This window comes from Sapajus apella, unplaced genomic scaffold (genome assembly GCF_009761245.1).
Source record: "Sapajus apella isolate SASKATOON/1434 unplaced genomic scaffold, GSC_monkey_1.0 scaffold17, whole genome shotgun sequence".
NCBI classification, from domain to species: Eukaryota; Metazoa; Chordata; class Mammalia; order Primates; family Cebidae; genus Sapajus; species Sapajus apella.
In genome coordinates, this window is record NW_022436957.1 from 3,794,052 (window position 1) to 3,810,775 (window position 16,724).

Here is a 16,724-nt window from a genome sequence, read left to right on the forward strand (position 1 = left end):
CGACGCAGGCGTCTGTTCGGCTCCGCCTGCTCCAGGTAAACTTCTGTACTTAACGTGGCCGCTAGATCGGAGCGTCCTCCAGCGCAGGCAAGACTTGCTCGTTTAGAGTTATGTTATCTTCGAGTACCTAGAGAGATGTTTAGAGACAGGTCCACACGTCTCTAGGATGTGGACCCTAGAGAGGTGTTTTAATCACTGCGTACCTTTTAACGCTACTTGGCAGTCACCTGCGAGCCTACTGACCTTTAATGATCCTTATTTTCTATGCCCCGGAAGTGCCTGCCTCTTTTCGCGTCTGTTTCCCGGAAGTGATTCCTCTCTCTCCACCTTTCCGCCCGCCTGGGTGGTCCAGCTGCCGCTAGGGGCGGAGTCCAGCGGCTAAGCGGGGGCTGGACCTCCTGCAGCCTTTTAAGGCTTGTCTTTAGTTTTTTTCCGAAGTGCTATCGAAAAGAGAGGCTGGACTATGACCCTGGGGAACTTTCACATCCTTAGTTGACCTCATGCTGTGTGACCTTGGGCAGGTAGCATAACCTCTCTGAGTTTCCCGTGTGCCTCATGTTCAGATTGAGATGATGAAATGAGAGAGCTAAGTTGGAAAGCTCGTTCCACTTAGGGGGCTGTGAGCAGGTGTCTTTTTGTCCTCTGGCACTACTGGCTCAGACTTAAGCAGCTTCAGCGACCTCCAAGATGCCTGCCATGCTCACCAAGGTTTAAAGGACTCTGACAATTCTCTCTCTCCCCAAACTGGGTTTTCCCTATCTAATCCTAATAACCAAGCCTGGAGGAATATTTGGCTTTGTGATTGAAGGCTCCCTTTGTGATTTGTCCTTTGTGATTTAAGGACAGAGATTTACTTTCTCTGAGGCTACAAAGGAGCATCTGGGAGATGGCGAGGGAGTCTCTACCTTAAGCAAAACAGGGAGGAGGGGTGAAGCTCTACAGATTGCCTCTGGCTTGGGCTTTTTTTCTCTTTTGGGGTGTCTCCTCTGGCCAACAGCACCTTCTGTGAGTCCTTGATGTGATGACTAGGAAAGATATTTTGTTTTTAATTCATGTAACTAATCTTTAGAGAAAATAGATCCTGAAAACACCTTGTTTTCTGATCACAGAATGACTCCATTACTCAGAATTCTTTACTTCCACCGGAATTTAGTGAAGGGAAGGCACAACCTACATTAGGAAAATACAGGACACACTTCAGTCCTTAAACCTTCCACAATCCTCTAACTCTTTAAGTCCAATGTGATCCTCCCCAGAACTGCATCCTCCAGGAAGCTCATGAGAAAGGAAGAATCCCAGGTCCCATCCCTGATGTCCTGAATCGGTATCTGCATTTTAACAGAATCCTGAAGCACTTGTCTAACCCTTTGGCGACGTTATGGTCTGAATGGATACCTCCAAAATTCACATATTTAAAAACCCCAAGGTGATGATATTAGGAGGTGGGGCCTTTGGGAGGTAATTAAGTCACGAGGATGGAGCCTTCATGAATAGGATTAGTTCTCTTAGGAAAAGGACCCCAGAGCTCGCTTTCCACCATGTAAGGATACAAGTACAAGAAGATGGCAGACTGCAAGTTGGAAAAGGGCCCTCCTCAGAACCTGATCATCTTGGCACCTTGATCTCAGACTTCCATCTTCCAGAACTGTGAGAAATACATTTCTTTTATAAACACCCAGTCAATGATACTTTATGATAGCAGCTTGAATGGACTAAGACTGGTGGTCTGGTTTAAAGTGATGTGGTGGCATCAGAAGTTTAAGGTGAGACTGGATTCACAGAACTGGAATCTGGGATGCCGTTGACAGAACAAATATCTCTTGCACTTGGACATTGTCAGCAGGTCGATTCAGGAGACAGATGAAAACTTTATCACCGGGCAGCCTGGATGAACGCCACAACTTTGGACTCTTTCACATAAAGGAAAGATAAGAGCATCCACTATTTCTACACCTGGCTGGCAGAGTGAGATCTCACCAAAGGTAAGTCTCTTTGGAACAGCAAAATGCTCCACAATTTAACTCCTAAAATTTTAAACTTGTTTCCTCCTTACTCCCTTCTGCCTCATATCATATCTCCATGTAACTAGTTAAAAGTTCAGCTCCCAGCTGGGTGAGGTGGCATGTGCCTGTAGTCTCAGCCACTCAGGAGGCTGAGGTGGGAGTATCAGTTGAGCCTAGGAGTTCATCTTCAGCCAGGGCAAGGTAATGAAACCTTATCTCTAGAGAAAAAACTAAAAGAGTTCAGCTTTCTCATGTAAGGAAGAATATCATATTCATTCACATTTGTCTTTGTCATCTGATTGCCAAGCCTAGCACTTGGCACATAGTATATGATCAATAAATATTTGTTTTGGATGTTGGATTGAAGTAAATTACCATTGTGATCTGAATATATAGTAATTTAATTGCCCTTTAAAATGTTTTTTTTTTCTGTAATTAATTTGCTTACTTTTGCTCTTCTGTTATCCTTAGTAATTTAGTTTCAAATGGGTTTTTTTAGCCATTTATCATATAATTATTAAGCATCCGTTGTATAGCAAAGGTTGCATTGGTACAGGGCATACACAGTTGAAATAATTTAGCCCTTATCATCAGGGATGCAAGAGTCCAGTGGGTAGGGAGACATCTGATGTGTAATTACAGAGGTGTGATGATGTGGTATTGCAAAGCCACACACAGATACCCTGGGTGCGCACCGGGAGCTACAGAGTAGGAAACCTTTAGCTCTAGGAGGTGCCTAGAGTAGCACCCAGCACATAAACAAAATGCCCCCTTGATGGCTCCTTTTCCTCTCCAGTACTCCCTCCCAGGAGATTTTATCCTGTATCCCATAAAGGGGGAGAAATGGACATGGAAAAGGGATGCTTGTCCACACCTCTGCTCCAGGGACAGGACCATATCTCAGGATCTTTGAGTCTAATCAGTTCTTCCAATCTACTCTGCTTGTGGTATTATTTCATTTTACCCTCTTAGCATCTTAACACCTTAATATCTCTTGTCGATCAACATTGCAAGTATTTTTTTTTTTTTTTAAACAACAAATCTCTTGTCTGTGTTTGCAACTCTTGAGCCTGTGGATGCAAATATAATATTACACGTTGAACTGAAAAATAGAGATGGTAAGGATTTCCTGAGTGTTTCTGTTGTTGTATTAGAATTCCTTAATTACAGTGCTTGCAACTGGTGTTCTGAATAAGTGTAAGATAGAGCAGGTAAGCTTTCAAAGTTTTCATGCATAAACAATGTATTTTATATTCCTGACTTGCTTTCCCCACTACACCTACCCTTTTCTATTTGGTTTACTTAAGTTAGTTAGAATTGAGTTTCTAAAGCTTGCAAACCAAACCGTTCTTACTAATGTAAGTGCTTTTTACATTGCACATGGCTATTTTCCCTCTATTAAAAATATGCTACAAGAACTGACTACTTAAAGGAACACTGGGTAAATTCTTTCTAAATGGAATAATATATTTTTAAAAAATGTGAATTTTATATATTTACTATATTTCATTTACTATATAACATTATTACATATTTCTGTTATATATATGTTTGCATATTTATATAAAACAAAATAAGACTTTTCTTTGATAACATCTGTGTTTAAGTCTGTTCAGGCCGCTATAACAAAATACCCAAAGCTGAGTGGCTTATAACCAATAGAAATGTGTTTCTCACAGTTCTGGAAGATGAGCATTCCAAGATAAGTCACTAGCAGGTAGTGTCTGGTGAGGCCCCATTTCCTGGTTCGTAGATGGCACCTTTTCGCATTGTCCTCACCAGGTCGAAGGGGCAAGGAGCACTTCATTAAGGGTACTCATCCCATTCATGAGGCTCCACCCTCAGGACCTCCTCCCCTCCCAAAGGCTCTGTCTCCTAACAGCATCACCGTGTGGGGATAGGATTCAACAAATACATTTTTGGATGGAACACAAGCATTCAGACCATAGCAATCTGAAAACATAATTGAAAATAGACATCCTTTAGAAATATAATTTATTTATGACTCAATACATCTGATAATATATGACAATCTTTAGGTCTTCTAACATGGTGTTGAAACTCAATATCAAACTATTAAAGAGAACAAATTTTTAAATGTGACATTTATTTTATAAGCTTCCTTTTAATTTAATATGTAAAGGGTTCCAAATGTAATGTTATGCATTGAGCTAAAAACAGAGATAGTAAAGCAGGTAAGCTTTCAGAGTTTTCATACTTAAATGATATATTTTGTAGAAAATGGGTTCAGATCCTTGATAGCCAGGGGGTGGGTGTGTGGTACCACATGTATACATAATCCTAAATATTTTTAAAAATCCCAATCAAATAAACCTGTAGTTTCTGCTCTGTGTACTTTATCGCAAAGCAGCTATACAGTGGACATGGCTGCTAGGTGTCCACGAATTGTGCAGACATAAATAGTCCTTTCTGGCCTTCAAATATTTTTCTTACCATGGAGCTGATTATTGAGGAAATAATATCAATGTCAAATAAGTAATATTGTTGGGTGATAAACAGGTGGACAGCTTCAGTGCCTTATGCTCCATAAAATTCACCAAAATACTGTATTTTAATTTGGAGTACAGGAGCTCGTCATTACTGATGCTGTTATCAAAAGAAATACCCTAACTACTAAAACATTCAATTGTCTAATTACCTCATTTCAAAGAGACAAAATAAGGATTTTGGTCTATTCTTTGTTAGTAAAGTGCCTTGATTTCCTGAGCATCTACTACTATTATTAGACTCTTATTACTAATATTTACTACACTACTGCCTACTCCATGCCAGTCCTTTGTATACATTGTCTCATATCACTTGTGCAATGTTAAAAGATAGAAACATATAATAGACGACTCAAAAAAAGACAAATATATAATAGATGAAAGTTTAAAGCAGCCTTTCCATATCCACAGAGGTTATAAGGCCAGGTTGCCCTGCTCTAAAGCCTTTGCACAGACCTCCCTTCCCTTCCACTCTTTCAGAAATGAATTAGTGAAATACTAAGCTCTAATTATATGCTAAGCCTTGTGTTATTTGGCTACTAAGAGTCTCAGAATCTTTCTTCCGTTAGATCTTTCTCTGTTCATAATTTGTGAATGGTATTCATATTTGGATATTTATAATTTTAAAATGGTAAAAGTCTTAATAGATGTTATATATGAGTTTATTTATAGCAGTTAAAGAACTTGTTTATGTCTTGAAAAGAAGAATAAAGCAAGCCTAGCAATTAATTAAAACTACCATTCTCTATTGATCAATTGCAGCAGTAACTCTTTTTTATTTCTCCTTTTCCTGGAAGCTGTGCCATAAAGTAAGTGATGGTAAAACAAACATAATTTCTATTAGGAGCAATGTTATAAAAGGGGATTATGTTACTGGCTAAGGTCTAACTCCAAATAAATGATATATCTATTCATTTGTCTTCATGCCTTTGCTCTCATTAGATAAACTTTTTTGTCTAATATATAAAAAGAGCCAGGTTAGGCATTAAAAAATATATTTTAAAAGAATCTTAAGGTAAACTTCCTTTAGTTCACTATTTTCTTGCTCAAATGTCCTTTCATATTTCTTTGTCCCATTAAGCCCGACTTTTTCTTCAAGGCCTAAGTCAAACTGTACTTGTGGAATACATTCAACCACTTCTGTTAATCTTAGCCACACCCTCATCTTTGTTACTACGTGTACCTTATTGCTGTAGCATCTCTGACCTTTTATTTCAGTTAGACATATGCTTGCCACCACTTTCTAGGTTCAAAGCTCATTTGGAGCAGGGACTATGACTTGTACTTTTTGGCTTTCTCCAGCACATAGAAGTTACCTAAAGTGTGGTAAATGAGTAAATGTTTATAATAAGAATCTTTAAACTGGGCCAGGCGTGGCGACTCACATCTGTAATCCCATCACTTTGGGAGGCCGAGGCGGGCAGATCATCTGAGGTCAGAAGTTCAAGATCAACCTGGACAGCATGGTGAAACTGCATCTCTACTAAAAAATAAATAAATAAATAAATATATATATATATATACACACAAAAAAAAAAAAAAAAAAAAAAAACTTAGCTGGGCATGGTGGTGGGCACCTGTAATCCCAGCTTCTCAGGAAGCTGAGGCAGGAGAGTTGCTTGAACCCAGGAAATGGAGGTTGCAGTGAGCCAAGATTGCACCATTGCACTCCAGCATGGACGACAGAGTGAGATGCCATCTAAAAAGAAAAAAATAGAAGAATCTTTAAACTGCATGTTTCAGATATCTAACTAGCTTTAACAGAGGAAAATATGCTAGTTTAAATAATCAAGGAGCTAGTGGTATTGCTAACTGCAGATATGGCTGGGTCAGGCACTCAGTGAATGCTGTTACAGCCATGTATTAGTCCGTTCTCACACTGCTATAAAGAAATACCGAGACTGGCTAATTTATAAAGGAAAGAAGTTTAATTGACTCACAGTTCCACATGGCTGGGGAGGCCTCAGAAAATTTATAATCATGACAGAAGGGGAAGCAGGCACCTTCTTCACAAGGCAGCAGGAGAGGAGTGAGCGAAGGGGGAAGACCCCCTTATAAAACCGTCAGATCTCGTGAGAACTCACTTATTATCATGAGGACAGCATGGGGGACATGTTCCCATGATGCAATCACCTCCCTTCCATGACACATGGGAATTATGGGTCCCTCCCTCAACAGGTGGGAATTACAATTTGAGATGAGATTTGGGTGGGAACACAGAGCCAAACCGTAACAGGCCACCATTTTATCACTTCCTCTCTGTGTTTCTCTTTAATAGTTTCATTCTGCAGGCAGCCCCACATCTTCTTAGCTTATCAGTGGAAAAGTCCTTTTATCACTATCTCTGTCCCAAATTTAGAAAAAGACTCCTGTTGGTTCTGTTTTTATTACATGCATGTCCTTGCAGTAATCAATGTGAACAGCACATTATGATACATGATAGTTTGAGCCCATGAGGAGATGAGCATGGGCCGTGCAGACAGTGGGTAAATATGAATGGGTGCACTGCTGGTCCAGAAACAGTTGAGTGGGGAAGTCCTCCCAGGAAGAAGTCTGGCAGACTCAATCTACCTGTCCACTGCAGTATTTGATAAATATTTTTTGAATTCAATGAAAGCAAAAAGGCAGCTGTAATCTCTGTATAAAATGGGACAATTTGCTTTATTCCTTTTGATACATACAACTATGTAGTACATATCTAATTGACACACATTCTTCCAAGCAAATAAGAACACAAGCATGGTGTTTGGTACAATGAAAAGTTAGTCGCAATATTAGATATGTTCAAATGAACAGCACATGTTACTTGGCATCAATGTTGTCCAGCATTGAATTATCTGTAGGGTTGCTTGGCTTCTTTGAATTTCATGGGCTATTTTGGATGTGAGAGGGGGCATAAGACTTGCTCACCAACGTAAAAGTATGATATTTCACTCTGATAAATTTCCCCGTAGGGAGCTGTACTACTTAGAATAGAGGCAATAATCTTATCTTACACAGGATGAAAGTAGATGCTAAGTAAATGTTTGTTTTTGACTTGAGTGATGATAATGATAAGGCTTTTCTGCCAAAAAAATGTAAGGAGTAGGAGGAGATCCCAAGGTTCCTCCATCATCTCTTACTTCAGAACGTAGCATCGTAAGGTACATTGAAAAAGAATATAGTCACCATTTAGTGGACATCCTCTTTTTGTTTTAAAGCCATAAATAAAAATACTATTGACATAAACTTTCAAAAATGTTCTTTGCAACATCTTCACTACATTTCTAACAAAAACAATATAATATCCCAAACTATACAGATGTATTCCCTATTTGGAAAACTACAAAAAGAATAGGTAAAAGTGGGTCAGGAGCCTGAGCTGGAAGTCACAGTTGAATTCTGAAAGGGCCCTGGCTGATGTGTAGAAGATGGCTGTAATTTCAGGCTCTCTTACTATGACTTGAATTCTCAGAAAACCAGCAGAGAAGTAGGGGGCTAATAGAATATAATAATATGTGGGGCAATATTTCTTGAATTTATGAAATGATTCTATTCCTAGGGAAAAAATTCCAAGTTCTAATGAACTGTCATTGATTCCTGTAAACAGCTAAATTTAAAATAATGAAAACACAGAATTCATCCTCTGTGAAGGAAAGAGATGGCAAGTTCAAAGTCATTCCAATAGTATTAATTACATGGGAAAGCCTATCCCCAAGTATACCTGCCTAAGATGTGTTTTGCATTTTTAAAATTCCCACACAGAAGCTGGAGAGGCCTATTTATATTTTCTTTTTAAGCAACAAGCTTTCTTTCCTATATTTTATTCTGTCTCCTCACATTGAGGGATCATGATCCCACTCTTAAGATACATTAGAAATATCATATTAAGAAAGTAAACTTTTTATAATATAAACATTTGAATAGCCACATAGCACCTTCACATCTCACTTAAAAAGCAACTGTAGAGGCCGGTCGCAGTGGCTCATGCCTGTAATCCCAGCACTTTGGGAGGCTGAGGGGGGTGAATCACAAGGTCAGGAGTTTGAGACGAGCCTGGCCAACATGGTGAAACCTTGTCTCTACTGAAAATACAAAAAATTAGCTGGGCATAGTGGCAGACGCCTGTAATCCCAGCTACTAGGGAGGCTGAGGCAGGAGAATTGCTTGAACCCAGGAGGTGGAGGTGGCAGTGAGCCGAGATTGCGCCACTGCGCTCCAGCCTGGGCAACAGAGTGAGACTCTGTCTCACAAAACAAGCAAACAAACCAATAAACAAAACAAAAAGCAACTGTAGAAAGCAGAACACACCATAAATATACCATAAGGTTAAGGTTCTTCAAAAGGCTCTTTATCATTCTGAAATTTAGTTTTCCTGTATCTTCATGTACATCTACATCAAACTTTTGAAAATTCACTGAGCACCAAAGATGAGCACATTTTTCTAGTTTTATCAGAGAAAATATTTGAGATTCTGTAGGGTATAGAAACATTTATAAGATAACATTTTAAAGAGAACAGAGCTTCATTTCGCCATTCTGTGAACCTAGGCAAATGTTACATTCACTTCTGTTGGAAAAGAAACTGAAACGACATTTTTGCTTGTTAAAAGAGAAGTACCTTCTGTTAATGCAGACAAACACAATGGTTCAATGACCCCAATTTTACTTATGCTTAACATCCACCCAAAGTATATTTTCACTAACTATTGATGTGATTGTTGAAATTACAGGTAATTTCCATCATTTACATGTTTTCAGATATCTTTAGTTTTTTTTTTATTTTTTACTTTCTATACTCATTTTGTTTTTTACTTTGTATACTAGAATGGCAAATTATGGTACTATATGCAACACAGTACCTCCCTGTGTATACTTTTAATTTGCTTTACATTTTATGATGTTAGAGGAAAGAGTGCTAAGTTTATGTTTTTTTAATTTACTTAACACACACTTGGATGGTGTTTACTGTGTTCATCTTCTAACCACCTTACAGATATCAGTGCATTTAATCTTCTTAAGAACGCTGTGAGGTAGGTACTGCACTGGCACTAGCATTTTAAGAGTGGCTAAATGATCTACAAAGAGACTAAGTAGCTTTCTCAAGATTGCACAGTTGATCAGTAGCAGAGCCAGGATTCATTTCTTTATGATTTTGCCATGGTGCCTCCCCAGGGCCAAAGTCAAAAGTAGCAAAGTAGACCCATACTCACAGGTTGTTTATGGCTGGCATTTTCAAAGAGACATTGATAAGTGAATTGAGAAATGAGGTTGTCCAGCTACACCCCAGCAGGATCTTGAGAGGCTCATCCTCCTCTACCAAGCTGTTAAATGTTGAGTTCTCAAGACTTAGACTTACGGTCCATTTCCTTGTGCCAACTAGGGGACACCATTCCTGCCCAAAGCTTTGGTACAGTCTCTCAGCCTATGGCCTCCACATCAGCTAGTGTGATAACATGAGGACTCCTAATTTGGACCGCTTATCTGTGCATAGAGGCCAACTCAGGATATAATTCAGGGAAAGTCCCTGCTTAGGTGAGGGGGAAAGCCCATCCTGCCCACTAGCACAGTTGAGGTGTGAGAGAAGGAAAAAGGGGTACTGAGGCAGAAAATTAATGTGCTACTTCCCTCACCTTCGTGGTTCTATGTTGGGAGCATTCTTGTAGACACACACAGGAAGATAAAGGGCATGCCTGTTTTTCCACACATGGCCTTGAGGGGCTATAATACTCTAGTACAGTGGTTCTAAATTCTGCTGCTTTTGATGAGTTTAGGATGGAGCCCAGGCATCAATATTATTTTGGTGGTAGGGATTCAGGGGTAGAGGGAGTTGAGGGGACCTCTCAGGTGAATCTAATGTGTAGCCAGGGTTGAGAACCACTATTCTTAGAGAGGGTCTCTGGTTGGTCAACATAGCACCAGGGCTGTAATGCAGGTTTGGGAGAGGGATATGCCTAGATCCTGAGCTAACATAAGCCTCATCCTGGTGATCAAGGGATCTAGATTCTGTACACCCCGATGAGGAGTGACAAAACAGCTGAGAGAATCCAGGCTGGCCTGAGATGGGGATGCAGTCCTAGGGGTACAGAGAACAGAGGCAAAGATGAGGGCTGTGGAGTCCAGCATCAGGAACATAACTGGTGCCACACATGCCAGGTGCAGCCTCAGGGAATCCCAATCCAGGTGCCAGCCAGACCAGCAGAGCTAGCACAGAGCCTTCTGGTACTTGATCAGACCTCCCATTTCTCCCCCATTCACATAGTCCCAGGAACAATACTAGATACATAATATGCAGGGTCCTGTGCAAAAGGGAAATGAAGAACTTCTGCACAAAAAGCAGGAAAAAAAATTGCCATTACTAGCTTTTTCCTTATTTCTGTGGCCTATGTCCCTCAATTTGTTAAAGAGTTTTAAATTTGCTATTTAATGTCTAAGTAAAGAAAAAAATTAAAATTGTAAATAATTAGCATGAAACTTCACCATTCATGTTTATATTGTATGATGCTGGTTTTAAAGACAAACGTCAGAACATTTAAGAAGGATGTGGGATCATCACAATCACACAACCCATGTTTTGTAGCCTACACATGCACATGCATTGCTGTGGAAAACAAGCCCAACACTTCTGATTCTACTTCTTGATATGCACACATTGCACCAACACTCTCCACCTGCTGAGTGTGAAAGGCCTAAAAGGAAAAGAACTGTGGGCTCTTCTATCTTTTGCTTTCCTCTGTGTTGTCATTTTGAGCTTAAGTGGCTGGCCAATCCAGGAGATGACATGGGTAGGAAAGATTATAACAGGCTTCCTTGGTCATGTGTGTTTCTTAGTATACATTTGCTTTCTCTCTGCTTTCTAAGAAAATTCTGGTTCAAATGAGAAAATGTGGCATATACGGCTGGTAGCATTTCTCCTAACACAGCCGTGAGTGTGGCACCGTCCCTTTGTACTTGCTTTATATGTGATCTCCCATGCATTGTGGGTCTCTTGTTCTGTGCTCATGAAGCATTACAGATCGTATGTGTATGAAGCAGGTGGCTGGGAACAGCAGATGTGCACATTGCCAGTATCCGCTCTGCTCATGTTTATACATCAGTGTCCCATCGGGCGTCCCTTATAAAACACAAGTTCAAACATAAAATTACTACAGATTTCAGGATGGCCACAGTGAAGCATTACTCCAAGTATGGGGTCCTTCTGAGCCCGGGGCCCTGTTTGACTGCACAAGCTACCTCCCCATGAAGCTGGCCCTGCTCAGGGATGCTTCCCAGTATTCCCAGTTAACATCTCACAGAAAATGGGGAGAGAAGAAAGTTTCTGCTCTGCCTGAAGTGAGACTGTTATGATTATTAGATACCAGTCATAACATGAAAGAACAAAATAATTAACTCTTGGCAATTTTTTAAAAAATTTCTATTCATGAGATTCATTGCCTTATTTAAGACTGCTTTGGTTGCTGAGAGGAAAAGTGAAATTATATGTGGATAAAGAAAATTATTGTTACAATATGCTTGGTAAAATGTAGATTTTAAGGTAAGTTATGGAGATAGGCATGTTAATTAAGTCGATGTAGCATTCCACAATGTAAACATACTTCAAAACATATTATACTTGACAGATATGTAAAATTTTTGTCTATTTAAAAAATAATAATATAGAGCCCGGGGAAGGGGAGATGTCTAGTGGATTGGCATTAGGAAGTGGAAAGCCGCCGGAAACCATCTGTCCTCTTTGGATTTCCAGGGTCTTGTGGATTCTCACTTAGCATCTCTTACATCCATTCCAGGAAATCCACTTTCTCTGCTTCTTAGTGTGCACACCATGACCAAACGTGGCTGCCCTCAGCTCTGGAGTTTACACAACCTCATTTCAGGCAAACGACACAGATAGCGTAGAGTCTGATTTATCCTAGTCCGTATTTCTGGCAGAGAGAATGTGATTGGACAAATGTCACTGGTCCTAGCAGTAATGAATGATGATGGCTGGGGGGCTGGGACTTAGAAGCTCATGGGCTGGACAACATTCCTGAAGTTTTCTACAGCACCCTTCGTACTTGGTTAACTGTCCTGGTCATACGTTAACTTTCGAATAGATAAATCATACATCTAGATCTATATCTAGATATCTGGTTTTTCTCTGACTATTATTTACAGTTTTTTGGTAACTGGATCAATACAGAAGATGAACACAACATTTTATAAATAAAAGATAATAAAAATAATCTGGGAGCAGTTGCAGAGCCCACACTGTGTGCCAGTGTCTTTGCTCACCATGTTGTATTCATCATGTCAGTGTCCACAGTAAACACCCTAGAGCTGGATAAAGGCACTCGCCCCAAAACGCCAAGGCACTTTCCCAGGGGCCTGGACAGGAAGGAAGCAAAGCCAGGAAAGAAGTCCAGATTCAAATCAGTGCTCAGAGCCTGTACTTTTTTTTTACTAGAAAACAATAAACACGAGCTGGCTTGATTACTCTGTTGAGGAACTATCATCATTGTAATTATAGCCCTCACTTTCTCCCTGTCTTTTCATTGATTGCTGTCAGAGTTCAGAAAACTTCTGATGCTTTATTTTTTCAAGGAACTCAATTAAAAAGATAGTAGCAATTAAGTACAGCAGAGTCTCAGAAATGTGTGCCCTTAGTTAATGAGTGACTTTCAGAATAGTGCTAGTGTATCCTCCAAGATTACATGCATAATCCCACAAAAATTGATGCCAGGTGGGCCTGACCTGCATGTGAAAGTACATTTCTTGTCTTCAAGATGCCTTTCTATAACTGTTTCCAGTCTTCCCCCTGCTGGCGGATGAGAACTGGATATTGCAAATCAGAGACCCAAGTAAGTAAATGCAGGTGAGAAGCCACAATTCCTTGGGTTGAAAGAGCCAAGGAAGTCTCAATTTCACGTGGCCTTAGTCCATTGAGAAACCAGCTGACTCTCCCACTACCTGTATTTTACCCTTTCCCAAACCAACTCCAGCGAGGCATCAGAAAGTTTTCAGATCAAATTTTATTATCTGTTTGCATCTACATGTGCTGCATGGCAAGAGCTGCTTTATGTTACTTATCTGAGTCATGATTGAAATCTCAGTGCAAAATTAAATTAGTAAAGATTGAAAAGAGAATAACTCAGTGTCATTTTTGTCTTTCTTGTCTCATGCATCCTCTACCTTGACTCTGCAGAACTCTTACTGATTTTAAACATAGATGAATTTGATTTTTTCCAGAATTAAAAATTCAAACAGTCATAGAGTATAGATACTTGTTTAGACTGTTTTTAATTTTTATTTTTATTTAAAATGTTCACTGGATTAGCAAATACTCCCTACTTTATTAAGCCCACTTTATAGATTCATTTTATTTTTTTTAATGAAGCAAACTAAAGGTTAAAAATGAACATAAGACGATTTCTACATTAAGTAGCATAATTATTCATTAGATCTTAACATTAAAGCTACTGCTAATGTAACCTTTAGGATATGAAGATAGGCTTTTCTATTATGTTTGTCTGTAGATATACACACTCAGTGGGGACTGTTCATTTCACAAAAGAAATATACATTCTTTCTATTCTTGTTGGAATTTAGTTTTTTTAAGAAAAAAATTTTTTTCAGTTTCCAAAGAAATACATGTTCATCATAGGAAATTTAAAGAATACAAACAGGAATTAAAAATTGACTACTTATGTAATATTATATGTATGATATATTCACACACATATAGGTAAAAGCATTTTGTAATTTACTTTGTAGAAATTTGTATCTCAAATTTTAATACAAAATATTATGTCAAAACCTACCAATATAAGTTATAACCTAATAAAAGAGCTACCAATAATTTAAGTTCTTACATAGTAAGTTACCTAATATTATGAAATATTCATGACTCCTTTTTACATATTTTGTTTCCAGACATTTTATCAATAACCTAGACTCATGAGTATCATTTTTGCACATAATTGTTATGGATAAGAGACCAAAGATTATATTAGATGTTGGTGTTTGAGTATTTACTAGGCTTTGTCACCACTGAAGTGACTTTTTCTCACCCACTATTTTTAACAACCATGCTGGTAGAATTTGTGTCTTAATAAATGTATAAATTCTGACATGCCAGGGGCCTCAATACTAGAAACATTAAATACACCAATGGCAAGGATGTCTGTAAAGTAATAAGATATATTTTAACACACCTATCAGTACTCATACTTTCAAGCAAGTGTTTCTTCAACATAAATTAAGAGCTTACCAACTATTTCCATAATTGATGAATATGTTTCCAAGAATGTATATATTCCTCAGTATCAACTGAGAGTGCTCTGTGTGTTGACATTTTCATAGGCACTATGGACATAATAATGACTGACACAGGTAGGCCACAGTCTAAGGAGGGTTAAAGATGGTAGCTATTGCAATACAGAAATCTAAGCCTGAAGTGGAAGGTGGTACAAGACAATGTGGGATCTTACCCACTCCAGTCCTGGGGTCAGGTCACATGTGAAAACAACATGATTCCTATGATCAGTCCTGGGCCAATAGAATTCCAGGGCATGGCTGAAGAGTTGAGAAGGTACCTTAATCAGGACTGTGTCATAGTCCCAGAAAAAGGAGGAATTTGGAATTGCCTTCAAAGGTTTAGGGTATTTTGTTGAATAGCCTATAGGGAAATAAATGATCAACATTTGATATAATTTGTATTCTTTTTCTCTAAGCTAAAGTCTAAAATGTAATACCTCTTGCTAGGTCTATGTAGTATTAGAATCACACTGACCTTTTAATAGCTCCAGGGTTTAACAGAGGGACAGGCATGCAGTAGATGTTCAATGGATACTTATCAATAAGTGACTATAAGACAGCTGACAAAATGATTGAAGCACAACTGGAAAATTCTAGTCTAAAACCAGATAGGTGTGAGTGCTGAGACGGATTTGCTTATATAGCTTGCTAATTGATTATGTTGCTTCCAGGAACTCTCCTGCAATAAGAGACTCATTTGAACAAGTGAGGGCAGGTTGCCAATCCGAGTATTGGCAGCCCGAATATGCCTTGACTATTCAAGTTGAGTACTTTGACAAGGGCAATGAGCATTTGGATTTTAACATTCTGATACATTTTAAATCAAACAATTGTGTGTGTGTGTGTGTATATATATGTGTGTGTATGTATATATATGTGTGTGTGTGTGTGTGTGTGTGTGTGTGTGTGTATATAAAGTTCACTTCAAAATTATTCAATTTGCAAGTGTGTTGTTACCTTTACATATGCACACATTCACAGACTACAAGTTTAATTGATGTTGCTTAAGATAAGTCAGCATTTGCTTTTCTTGGTTCATGCAGACTACCTGGTTCAAATCTAGGCTGTACCGCCTATGGCTGTGTTACCTTGGGAAGGTTACTTAACCTCTCTGTGCCTCACTTTCTTTCTTTTCAAAATTTTTTATTTTCAATTTTTGTGGGTACATAGTAGGTGTATATATTTGTGGGGTACCTGAGATGTTTTCATACAGGCATGTAATGTGTAATAAGCACATCAGGAAGAATGGGGTATTGATCCCCCAAGCACTTATCCATCGAGTTGCAAACAATCCAATTACACTCTTTATTTTAAAATGTATGGTTATTATTGACTGTAGTCACACTCTTGTGCCATCAAATAGTAGGTCTTATTCATTCTATTTTTTTGTACCCATTAACTATCCCACCTATCTCCCATCCCATCCCAACTAACCTTCCCAGCCTCTGGTAACCATCCATCTACTCTGGCTCCATGAGTTCAATTGATTTGATTTTTAGATCCCACAAATAAGTGAGAACATGTGATGTTTCTGTGCCTGGCTTATTTCACTTAACAGAATGATCTCCAGTTTCTTCCATGTTGTTGCATATAACTGCATCTCATTCTTTTTTATGGCTCAATAGTACTCCATTGTGTATATGTACCACATTTTCTTTATCCATTCATTGGTTGCTATTGGTGGACACTTAGGTTACTTCCAAATGTTAGCTATTATAAACAGTGCTGCAAAAAACATAGGAGTGCAGATATGTGTTTGATATACTGATTTCCTTTCTTTTGGGTATATATCCAGTGGTAGAATTGCTGGATCATACAATAGCCCAAATTTTAGTTTTTTGAGAAACCTCCAAACTGTTCCTCATCGTGGTTGTACTAATTTACATTCCTGCCAACAGTATACAAGGGTTTCCTTTCCTCCACATCTTCACCAGCATTTGTTA

The 16,724-nt window shown here is 38.8% G+C and overlaps 1 protein-coding gene and 1 long non-coding RNA gene across 5 annotated transcripts in view; one reads left to right on the forward strand and one right to left on the reverse strand.

The window, feature by feature from the left end:
- PNPLA4 (patatin like phospholipase domain containing 4) overlaps nt 1–325 on the reverse strand; it is a 37,497-nt gene extending 37,172 nt beyond the window's left edge. For 2 of the 4 annotated variants that reach the window (XM_032285858.1, XM_032285862.1), the window contains exon 1: nt 244–325. The gene's annotated coding sequence lies outside the window, so the exon portion shown is untranslated. Of the gene's footprint in view, nt 1–203 lie in introns of all 4 variants that reach the window. The other 2 variants (XM_032285865.1, XM_032285857.1) reach the window with 2 other exon arrangements.
- LOC116556623 overlaps nt 35–16,724 on the forward strand; it is a 37,102-nt gene continuing 20,412 nt past the window's right edge. The window contains exons 1-2 of the long non-coding RNA XR_004271091.1: nt 35–123; nt 1,110–1,982. This is a non-coding gene — a long non-coding RNA (uncharacterized LOC116556623). The remainder of the gene's footprint in view (nt 124–1,109; nt 1,983–16,724) is intronic.